Here is an 11,667-nt window from a genome sequence, read left to right on the forward strand (position 1 = left end):
GTCAAATACTTAGGTATTTGGCTCGACGAGAAGCTCAGCTGGAAAAAGCACATCGCCATGCAGACTAGCAAGGTCACCATGACTTACTGGGCATGTAGGCGAATGTTTGGAAGCACATGGGGTCTAAGGCCGAAGATGGTCAAATGGATCTACACGGCCATTATGACCCCACAGCTAACATACGCAGCCGCAGTGTGGTGGACAGCCTTGAACAAGGCCTGCCACAGGAAAGCGGTGGACAAAATAGGCAGGCTTGCGATGCTGGGCATAACAGGGGCCCTCAGAACGACCCCCAGCTCAGCGTTGGAGGCTCTGCTCTTTATGCAACCTCCACACCTAATTATAAGGGAAGAGGCAACAAGAGCGGCCGCAAGACTGCGGCTACAGGGAACATGGAAGGGAGCTAGGAATGGGCATGCTAGTGTCCTCCGCGCGGACAGAGAGCTGGAAGGGCTACTGTCGCGCGGTGCTGACGCCTGCAGACCCCGATGGCACTTTCGCAGAAAGTTCTCGGTCAATCTTGGATGGGGGGAAACCCCGTCAGGAAAGGATGCGGACTGGGTGCCGCCCCGTGGACTAGTCTGGTATACGGACGGATCACGGGTGAGCGGACGGGCAGGTGCGGGGGTCTGGTCAGAGGGGCCCGCAATAGCGAGGACCATTGGGCTGGACTCACACGCAACCGTGCTCCAGACCGAGCTAGCTGCCCTAAGGGCCTGCGCCAGGATGATCCTGGAGAGGGGGGACAAGGGCAAAAAGATCTTCATCTACTCAGATAGCAAGCGCGCGCTGAGAGCAATACTCAGGTATGAGTGTTGTTCTAAGCTGGTGAGTGAATGCGTCGAGCTGATGGAGGAAATTGCCGTAAATAATCGGCTCGAGGTGGCCTGGATTCCGGGACACGCTGGCATCAAAGGCAACGAAAAAGCCGATGAGCTAGCAAAGAACGGTAGTTGCAGGGGCTTTCAGGGAGAGGTGGAGCACGTAGGCGTGCACACCGATTTTGTGAAGGACCTGGTCAAGGAACGTGCGGATAGGAGGATCGTGGAGAGATGGGACTCGGAGACGGGTGCCAAGCACACGAAATCCCTCCTAGGAGAACCCACTAGGAAGCTGGCAGAGACCCTGTTGGGCCTAAACAGGGTTAAGCTCCGTACTATGGTGGGGCTTATCACTGGACACTGGCCCCTGGCTCTGTACTTATCAAGGATAGGCAAGGGGACTGACCCCCTATGCAAAAGATGCGGGCTGACAGAGGAGGATCCTCTTCACCTATGCACAAGATGCAGCGGACTCGATGAAGCCAGATGGAATGTCTTCGGGTCTACTTGCATAGATATACATGTCGACAGGGACGGGATCAAGGGGCTCTATGAGTTAGCTCGTAGGGCACAAATACTCGATACCAGCGACTAGACGGCTGCCTGAGGGCAGGGTGTAAAATGGCCGAGAGGCTGATTGCACCTCCGGACAGGACCGTCTAAATATGATAAGTGATAAGTGATAGTTACATAGAATTTATTTTTATTTTAGGCATTCAATTATATATGAATATATATTTTTTTCAATGAAAAATTCTGTGATGCTATTTTTGCATACCAACAAAAATAGGATCAACGTTCCAAGACATCATTGAAAATTAATAATATCGGTTACTTGATAAATTATAAATTAGTTACATAGAATTTATTTTTAATTTAGGCATTCAATTATATATGAATATATATTTTTTTCAATGAAAAATTCTGTGATGCTATTTTTGCATACCAACAAAAATAGATTCAACGTTCCAAGACATCATTGAAAATTAATAATATCGGTTACTTGATAAAATATAAATTAGTTGTATAGAATTTATTTTTATTTTAGGCATTCAATTATATATGAATATATATTTTTTTCAATGAAAAATTCTGTGATGCTATTTTTGCATACCAACAAAAATAGGATCAACGTTCCAAGACATCATTGAAAATTAATAATGTCGGTTACTTGATAAAATATAAATTAGTTGTATAGAATTTAGTTTCATTTTATGCATTCAATTATATATGAATATATATTTTTTTTAATTAAAAATTCTGTGATGCTATTTTTGCATACCAACAAAAATAGGATCAACGTTCCAAGACACCACTGAAAATTAATAATATCGGTTTCTTGATAAAATATAAATTAGTTGTATAGAATTTAGTTTAATTTTATGCATTCAATTATATCTGAATATATATTTTTTTCAATTAAAAATTCTGTGATGCTATTTTTGCATACCAACAAAAATAGCATCAACGTTCCAAGACATCATTGAAAATTAATAATATCGGTTACTTGATAAAATATAAATCAGTTGTATAGAATTTAGTTTAATTTTATGCATTCAATTATATCTGAATATATATTTTTTTCAATTAAAAATTCTGTGATGCTATTTTTGCATACCAACAAAAATAGCATCAACTTTTCAAGTCATCACTAAAAATTAATAATATCGGTTACCTGATAAATTATAAATTAGTTATATAGAATTTAGTTTAATTTTATGCATTCAATTATATATGAATATAATTTTTTTCAATTAAAAATTCTGTGATGCTATTTTTGCATACCAACAAAAATAGCATCAACGTTCCAAGACATCATTGAAAATTAATAATATCGGTTACTTGATAAACTATAAAATAGTTGTATAGAATTTAGTTTAATTTTATGGATTCAATTATATATGAATATATATTTTTTTCAATGAAAAATTCTGTGATGCTATTTTTGCATACCAACAAAAATAGGATCAACGTTCCAAGACATCATTGAAAATTAATAATGTCGGTTACTTGATAAAATATAAATTAGTTGTATAGAATTTAGTTTCATTTTATGCATTCAATTATATATGAATATATATTTTTTTTAATTAAAAATTCTGTGATGCTATTTTTGCATACCAACAAAAATAGGATCAACGTTCCAAGACACCACTGAAAATTAATAATATCGGTTACTTGATAAAATATAAATTAGTTGTATAGAATTTAGTTTAATTTTATGCATTCAATTATATCTGAATATATATTTTTTTCAATTAAAAATTCTGTGATGCTATTTTTGCATACCAACAAAAATAGCATCAACGTTCCAAGACATCATTGAAAATTAATAATATCGGTTACTTGATAAAATATAAATCAGTTGTATAGAATTTAGTTTAATTTTATGCATTCAATTATATCTGAATATATATTTTTTTCAATTAAAAATTCTGTGATGCTATTTTTGCATACCAACAAAAATAGCATCAACTTTTCAAGTCATCACTAAAAATTAATAATATCGGTTACCTGATAAATTATAAATTAGTTATATAGAATTTAGTTTAATTTTATGCATTCAATTATATATGAATATAATTTTTTTCAATTAAAAATTCTGTGATGCTATTTTTGCATACCAACAAAAATAGCATCAACGTTCCAAGACATCATTGAAAATTAATAATATCGGTTACTTGATAAACTATAAAATAGTTGTATAGAATTTAGTTTAATTTTATGGATTCAATTATATATGAATATATATTTTTTTCAATGAAAAATTCTGTGATGCTATTTTTGCATACCAACAAAAATAGGATCAACGTTCCAAGACATCATTGAAAATTAATAATATCGGTTACTTGATAAATTATAAATTAGTTACATAGAATTTATTTTTATTTTAGGCATTCAATTATATATGAATATATATTTTTTTCAATGAAAAATTCTGTGATGCTATTTTTGCATACCAACAAAAATAGGATCAACGTTCCAAGACATCATTGAAAATTAATAATATCGGTTACTTGATAAATTATAAATTAGTTACATAGAATTTATTTTTATTTTAGGCATTCAATTATATATGAATATATATTTTTTTCAATGAAAAATTCTGTGATGCTATTTTTGCATACCAACAAAAATAGCATCAACGTTCCAAGACATCATTGAAAATTAATAATATCGGTTACTTGATAAAATATAAATTAGTTGTATAGAATTTATTTTTATTTTAGGCATTCAATTATATATGAATATATATTTTTTTCAATGAAAAATTCTGTGATGCTATTTTTGCATACCAACAAAAATAGGATCAACGTTCCAAGACATCATTGAAAATTAATAATATCGGTTACTTGATAAAATATAAATTAGTTGTATAGAATTTAGTTTCATTTTATGCATTCAATTATATATGAATATATATTTTTTTCAATTAAAAATTCTGTGATGCTATTTTTGCATACCAACAAAAATAGCATCAACTTTTCAAGTCATCACTAAAAATTAATAATATCGGTTACCTGATAAATTATAAATTAGTTATATAGAATTTAGTTTAATTTTATGCATTCACTTATATATGAATATAATTTTTTTCAATTAAAAATTCTGTGATGCTATTTTTGCATACCGACAAAAATAGCATCAAGCAAAAATATCACTTATTTTTCCAATTTTCGACTTGTAGAACGATCAAGTATACTATTCTTTGGATTCTAAGTTTTTTTTCAAGTGATTATTTTCAAAGTTGGGAAAAATGAAAAATTATTCTAAGTCCCCATTCGTAGTTCTTTTTGATTCGTATTGCTTCGGCGCAAAGTAGGTAGGGACACTTATGGATTTCTCAATTTTTGGATAGGGACAGCCGGATAGCCGTCATTCAGCATAAAAGCTATTGTTATATGCATAGTTTGATATGAGGAATGGGAATTGATTGAAATTTTCACCCGCCAATTGCCGGCTGGCCTGATTTTAAGGTTTGAGAATCTTGACAACGATTTTGCATACCGACAAAAATAGCATCAAGCAAAAATATCACTTATTTTTCCAATTTTCGACTTGTAGAACGATCAAGTATACTATTCTTTGGATTCTAAGATTTTTTTCAAGTGATTATTTTCAAAGTTGGGAAAAATGAAAAATTATTCTAAGTCCCCATTCGTAGTTCTTTTTGATTCGTATTGCTTCGGCGCAAAGTAGGTAGGGACACTTATGGATTTCTCAATTTTTGGATAGGGACAGCCGGATAGCCGTCATTCAGCATAAAAGCTATTGTTATATGCATAGTTTGATATGAGGAATGGGAATTGATTGAAATTTTCACCCGCCAATTGCCGGCTGGCCTGATTTTAAGGTTTGAGAATCTTGACAACGATTTTGCATACCGACAAAAATAGCATCAAGCAAAAATATCACTTATTTTTCCAATTTTCGACTTGTAGAACGATCAAGTATACTATTCTTTGGATTCTAAGATTTTTTTCAAGTGATTATTTTCAAAGTTGGGAAAAATGAAAAATTATTCTAAGTCCCCATTCGTAGTTCTTTTTGATTCGTATTGCTTCGGCGCAAAGTAGGTAGGGACACTTATGGATTTCTCAATTTTTGGATAGGGACAGCCGGATAGCCGTCATTCAGCATAAAAGCTATTGTTATATGCATAGTTTGATATGAGGAATGGGAATTGATTGAAATTTTCACCCGCCAATTGCCGGCTGGCCTGATTTTAAGGTTTGAGAATCTTGACAACGATTTTGCATACCGACAAAAATAGCATCAAGCAAAAATATCACTTATTTTTCCAATTTTCGACTTGTAGAACGATCAAGTATACTATTCTTTGGATTCTAAGATTTTTTTCAAGTGATTATTTTCAAAGTTGGGAAAAATGAAAAATTATTCTAAGTCCCCATTCGTAGTTCTTTTTGATTCGTATTGCTTCGGCGCAAAGTAGGTAGGGACACTTATGGATTTCTCAATTTTTGGATAGGGACAGCCGGATAGCCGTCATTCAGCATAAAAGCTATTGTTATATGCATAGTTTGATATGAGGAATGGGAATTGATTGAAATTTTCACCCGCCAATTGCCGGCTGGCCTGATTTTAAGGTTTGAGAATCTTGACAACGATTTTGCATACCGACAAAAATAGCATCAAGCAAAAATATCACTTATTTTTCCAATTTTCGACTTGTAGAACGATCAAGTATACTATTCTTTGGATTCTAAGATTTTTTTCAAGTGATTATTTTCAAAGTTGGGAAAAATGAAAAATTATTCTAAGTCCCCATTCGTAGTTCTTTTTGATTCGTATTGCTTCGGCGCAAAGTAGGTAGGGACACTTATGGATTTCTCAATTTTTGGATAGGGACAGCCGGATAGCCGTCATTCAGCATAAAAGCTATTGTTATATGCATAGTTTGATATGAGGAATGGGAATTGATTGAAATTTTCACCCGCCAATTGCCGGCTGGCCTGATTTTAAGGTTTGAGAATCTTGACAACGATTTTGCATACCGACAAAAATAGCATCAAGCAAAAATATCACTTATTTTTCCAATTTTCGACTTGTAGAACGATCAAGTATACTATTCTTTGGATTCTAAGATTTTTTTCAAGTGATTATTTTCAAAGTTGGGAAAAATGAAAAATTATTCTAAGTCCCCATTCGTAGTTCTTTTTGATTCGTATTGCTTCGGCGCAAAGTAGGTAGGGACACTTATGGATTTCTCAATTTTTGGATAGGGACAGCCGGATAGCCGTCATTCAGCATAAAAGCTATTGTTATATGCATAGTTTGATATGAGGAATGGGAATTGATTGAAATTTTCACCCGCCAATTGCCGGCTGGCCTGATTTTAAGGTTTGAGAATCTTGACAACGATTTTGCATACCGACAAAAATAGCATCAAGCAAAAATATCACTTATTTTTCCAATTTTCGACTTGTAGAACGATCAAGTATACTATTCTTTGGATTCTAAGATTTTTTTCAAGTGATTATTTTCAAAGTTGGGAAAAATGAAAAATTATTCTAAGTCCCCATTCGTAGTTCTTTTTGATTCGTATTGCTTCGGCGCAAAGTAGGTAGGGACACTTATGGATTTCTCAATTTTTGGATAGGGACAGCCGGATAGCCGTCATTCAGCATAAAAGCTATTGTTATATGCATAGTTTGATATGAGGAATGGGAATTGATTGAAATTTTCACCCGCCAATTGCCGGCTGGCCTGATTTTAAGGTTTGAGAATCTTGACAACGATTTTGCATACCGACAAAAATAGCATCAAGCAAAAATATCACTTATTTTTCCAATTTTCGACTTGTAGAACGATCAAGTATACTATTCTTTGGATTCTAAGTTTTTTTTCAAGTGATTATTTTCAAAGTTGGGAAAAATGAAAAATTATTCTAAGTCCCCATTCGTAGTTCTTTTTGATTCGTATTGCTTCGGCGCAAAGTAGGTAGGGACACTTATGGCTTTCTCAATTTTTGGATAGGGACAGCCGGATAGCCGTCATTCAGCATAAAAGCTATTGTTATATGCATAGTTTGATGTGAGGAATGGGAATTGATTGAAATTTTCACCCGCCAATTGCCGGCTGGCCTGATTTTAAGGTTTGAGAATCTTGACAACGATTTTGCATACCGACAAAAATAGCATCAAGCAAAAATATCACTTATTTTTCCAATTTTCGACTTGTAGAACGATCAAGTATACTATTCTTTGGATTCTAAGTTTTTTTTCAAGTGATTATTTTCAAAGTTGGGAAAAATGAAAAATTATTCTAAGTCCCCATTCGTAGTTCTTTTTGATTCGTATTGCTTCGGCGCAAAGTAGGTAGGGACACTTATGGATTTCTCAATTTTTGGATAGGGACAGCCGGATAGCCGTCATTCAGCATAAAAGCTATTGTTATATGCATAGTTTGATATGAGGAATGGGAATTGATTGAAATTTTCACCCGCCAATTGCCGGCTGGCCTGATTTTAAGGTTTGAGAATCTTGACAACGATTTTGCATACCGACAAAAATAGCATCAAGCAAAAATATCACTTATTTTTCCAATTTTCGACTTGTAGAACGATCAAGTATACTATTCTTTGGATTCTAAGATTTTTTTCAAGTGATTATTTTCAAAGTTGGGAAAAATGAAAAATTATTCTAAGTCCCCATTCGTAGTTCTTTTTGATTCGTATTGCTTCGGCGCAAAGTAGGTAGGGACACTTATGGATTTCTCAATTTTTGGATAGGGACAGCCGGATAGCCGTCATTCAGCATAAAAGCTATTGTTATATGCATAGTTTGATGTGAGGAATGGGAATTGATTGAAATTTTCACCCGCCAATTGCCGGCTGGCCTGATTTTAAGGTTTGAGAATCTTGACAACGATTTTGCATACCGACAAAAATAGCATCAAGCAAAAATATCACTTATTTTTCCAATTTTCGACTTGTAGAACGATCAAGTATACTATTCTTTGGATTCTAAGATTTTTTTCAAGTGATTATTTTCAAAGTTGGGAAAAATGAAAAATTATTCTAAGTCCCCATTCGTAGTTCTTTTTGATTCGTATTGCTTCGGCGCAAAGTAGGTAGGGACACTTATGGATTTCTCAATTTTTGGATAGGGACAGCCGGATAGCCGTCATTCAGCATAAAAGCTATTGTTATATGCATAGTTTGATATGAGGAATGGGAATTGATTGAAATTTTCACCCGCCAATTGCCGGCTGGCCTGATTTTAAGGTTTGAGAATCTTGACAACGATTTTGCATACCGACAAAAATAGCATCAAGCAAAAATATCACTTATTTTTCCAATTTTCGACTTGTAGAACGATCAAGTATACTATTCTTTGGATTCTAAGATTTTTTTCAAGTGATTATTTTCAAAGTTGGGAAAAATGAAAAATTATTCTAAGTCCCCATTCGTAGTTCTTTTTGATTCGTATTGCTTCGGCGCAAAGTAGGTAGGGACACTTATGGATTTCTCAATTTTTGGATAGGGACAGCCGGATAGCCGTCATTCAGCATAAAAGCTATTGTTATATGCATAGTTTGATGTGAGGAATGGGAATTGATTGAAATTTTCACCCGCCAATTGCCGGCTGGCCTGATTTTAAGGTTTGAGAATCTTGACAACGATTTTGCATACCGACAAAAATAGCATCAAGCAAAAATATCACTTATTTTTCCAATTTTCGACTTGTAGAACGATCAAGTATACTATTCTTTGGATTCTAAGATTTTTTTCAAGTGATTATTTTCAAAGTTGGGAAAAATGAAAAATTATTCTAAGTCCCCATTCGTAGTTCTTTTTGATTCGTATTGCTTCGGCGCAAAGTAGGTAGGGACACTTATGGATTTCTCAATTTTTGGATAGGGACAGCCGGATAGCCGTCATTCAGCATAAAAGCTATTGTTATATGCATAGTTTGATATGAGGAATGGGAATTGATTGAAATTTTCACCCGCCAATTGCCGGCTGGCCTGATTTTAAGGTTTGAGAATCTTGACAACGATTTTGCATACCGACAAAAATAGCATCAAGCAAAAATATCACTTATTTTTCCAATTTTCGACTTGTAGAACGATCAAGTATACTATTCTTTGGATTCTAAGATTTTTTTCAAGTGATTATTTTCAAAGTTGGGAAAAATGAAAAATTATTCTAAGTCCCCATTCGTAGTTCTTTTTGATTCGTATTGCTTCGGCGCAAAGTAGGTAGGGACACTTATGGATTTCTCAATTTTTGGATAGGGACAGCCGGATAGCCGTCATTCAGCATAAAAGCTATTGTTATATGCATAGTTTGATATGAGGAATGGGAATTGATTGAAATTTTCACCCGCCAATTGCCGGCTGGCCTGATTTTAAGGTTTGAGAATCTTGACAACGATTTTGCATACCGACAAAAATAGCATCAAGCAAAAATATCACTTATTTTTCCAATTTTCGACTTGTAGAACGATCAAGTATACTATTCTTTGGATTCTAAGATTTTTTTCAAGTGATTATTTTCAAAGTTGGGAAAAATGAAAAATTATTCTAAGTCCCCATTCGTAGTTCTTTTTGATTCGTATTGCTTCGGCGCAAAGTAGGTAGGGACACTTATGGATTTCTCAATTTTTGGATAGGGACAGCCGGATAGCCGTCATTCAGCATAAAAGCTATTGTTATATGCATAGTTTGATATGAGGAATGGGAATTGATTGAAATTTTCACCCGCCAATTGCCGGCTGGCCTGATTTTAAGGTTTGAGAATCTTGACAACGATTTTGCATACCGACAAAAATAGCATCAAGCAAAAATATCACTTATTTTTCCAATTTTCGACTTGTAGAACGATCAAGTATACTATTCTTTGGATTCTAAGATTTTTTTCAAGTGATTATTTTCAAAGTTGGGAAAAATGAAAAATTATTCTAAGTCCCCATTCGTAGTTCTTTTTGATTCGTATTGCTTCGGCGCAAAGTAGGTAGGGACACTTATGGATTTCTCAATTTTTGGATAGGGACAGCCGGATAGCCGTCATTCAGCATAAAAGCTATTGTTATATGCATAGTTTGATATGAGGAATGGGAATTGATTGAAATTTTCACCCGCCAATTGCCGGCTGGCCTGATTTTAAGGTTTGAGAATCTTGACAACGATTTTGCATACCGACAAAAATAGCATCAAGCAAAAATATCACTTATTTTTCCAATTTTCGACTTGTAGAACGATCAAGTATACTATTCTTTGGATTCTAAGTTTTTTTTCAAGTGATTATTTTCAAAGTTGGGAAAAATGAAAAATTATTCTAAGTCCCCATTCGTAGTTCTTTTTGATTCGTATTGCTTCGGCGCAAAGTAGGTAGGGACACTTATGGCTTTCTCAATTTTTGGATAGGGACAGCCGGATAGCCGTCATTCAGCATAAAAGCTATTGTTATATGCATAGTTTGATGTGAGGAATGGGAATTGATTGAAATTTTCACCCGCCAATTGCCGGCTGGCCTGATTTTAAGGTTTGAGAATCTTGACAACGATTTTGCATACCGACAAAAATAGCATCAAGCAAAAATATCACTTATTTTTCCAATTTTCGACTTGTAGAACGATCAAGTATACTATTCTTTGGATTCTAAGTTTTTTTTCAAGTGATTATTTTCAAAGTTGGGAAAAATGAAAAATTATTCTAAGTCCCCATTCGTAGTTCTTTTTGATTCGTATTGCTTCGGCGCAAAGTAGGTAGGGACACTTATGGATTTCTCAATTTTTGGATAGGGACAGCCGGATAGCCGTCATTCAGCATAAAAGCTATTGTTATATGCATAGTTTGATATGAGGAATGGGAATTGATTGAAATTTTCACCCGCCAATTGCCGGCTGGCCTGATTTTAAGGTTTGAGAATCTTGACAACGATTTTGCATACCGACAAAAATAGCATCAAGCAAAAATATCACTTATTTTTCCAATTTTCGACTTGTAGAACGATCAAGTATACTATTCTTTGGATTCTAAGATTTTTTTCAAGTGATTATTTTCAAAGTTGGGAAAAATGAAAAATTATTCTAAGTCCCCATTCGTAGTTCTTTTTGATTCGTATTGCTTCGGCGCAAAGTAGGTAGGGACACTTATGGATTTCTCAATTTTTGGATAGGGACAGCCGGATAGCCGTCATTCAGCATAAAAGCTATTGTTATATGCATAGTTTGATGTGAGGAATGGGAATTGATTGAAATTTTCACCCGCCAATTGCCGGCTGGCCTGATTTTAAGGTTTGAGAATCTTGACAACGATTTTGCATACCGACAAAAATAGCATCAAGCAAAAATATCACTTATTTTTCCAATTTTCGACT

This window comes from Diachasmimorpha longicaudata, unplaced genomic scaffold (genome assembly GCF_034640455.1).
Source record: "Diachasmimorpha longicaudata isolate KC_UGA_2023 unplaced genomic scaffold, iyDiaLong2 ctg00000195.1, whole genome shotgun sequence".
NCBI classification, from domain to species: domain Eukaryota; kingdom Metazoa; phylum Arthropoda; class Insecta; order Hymenoptera; family Braconidae; genus Diachasmimorpha; species Diachasmimorpha longicaudata.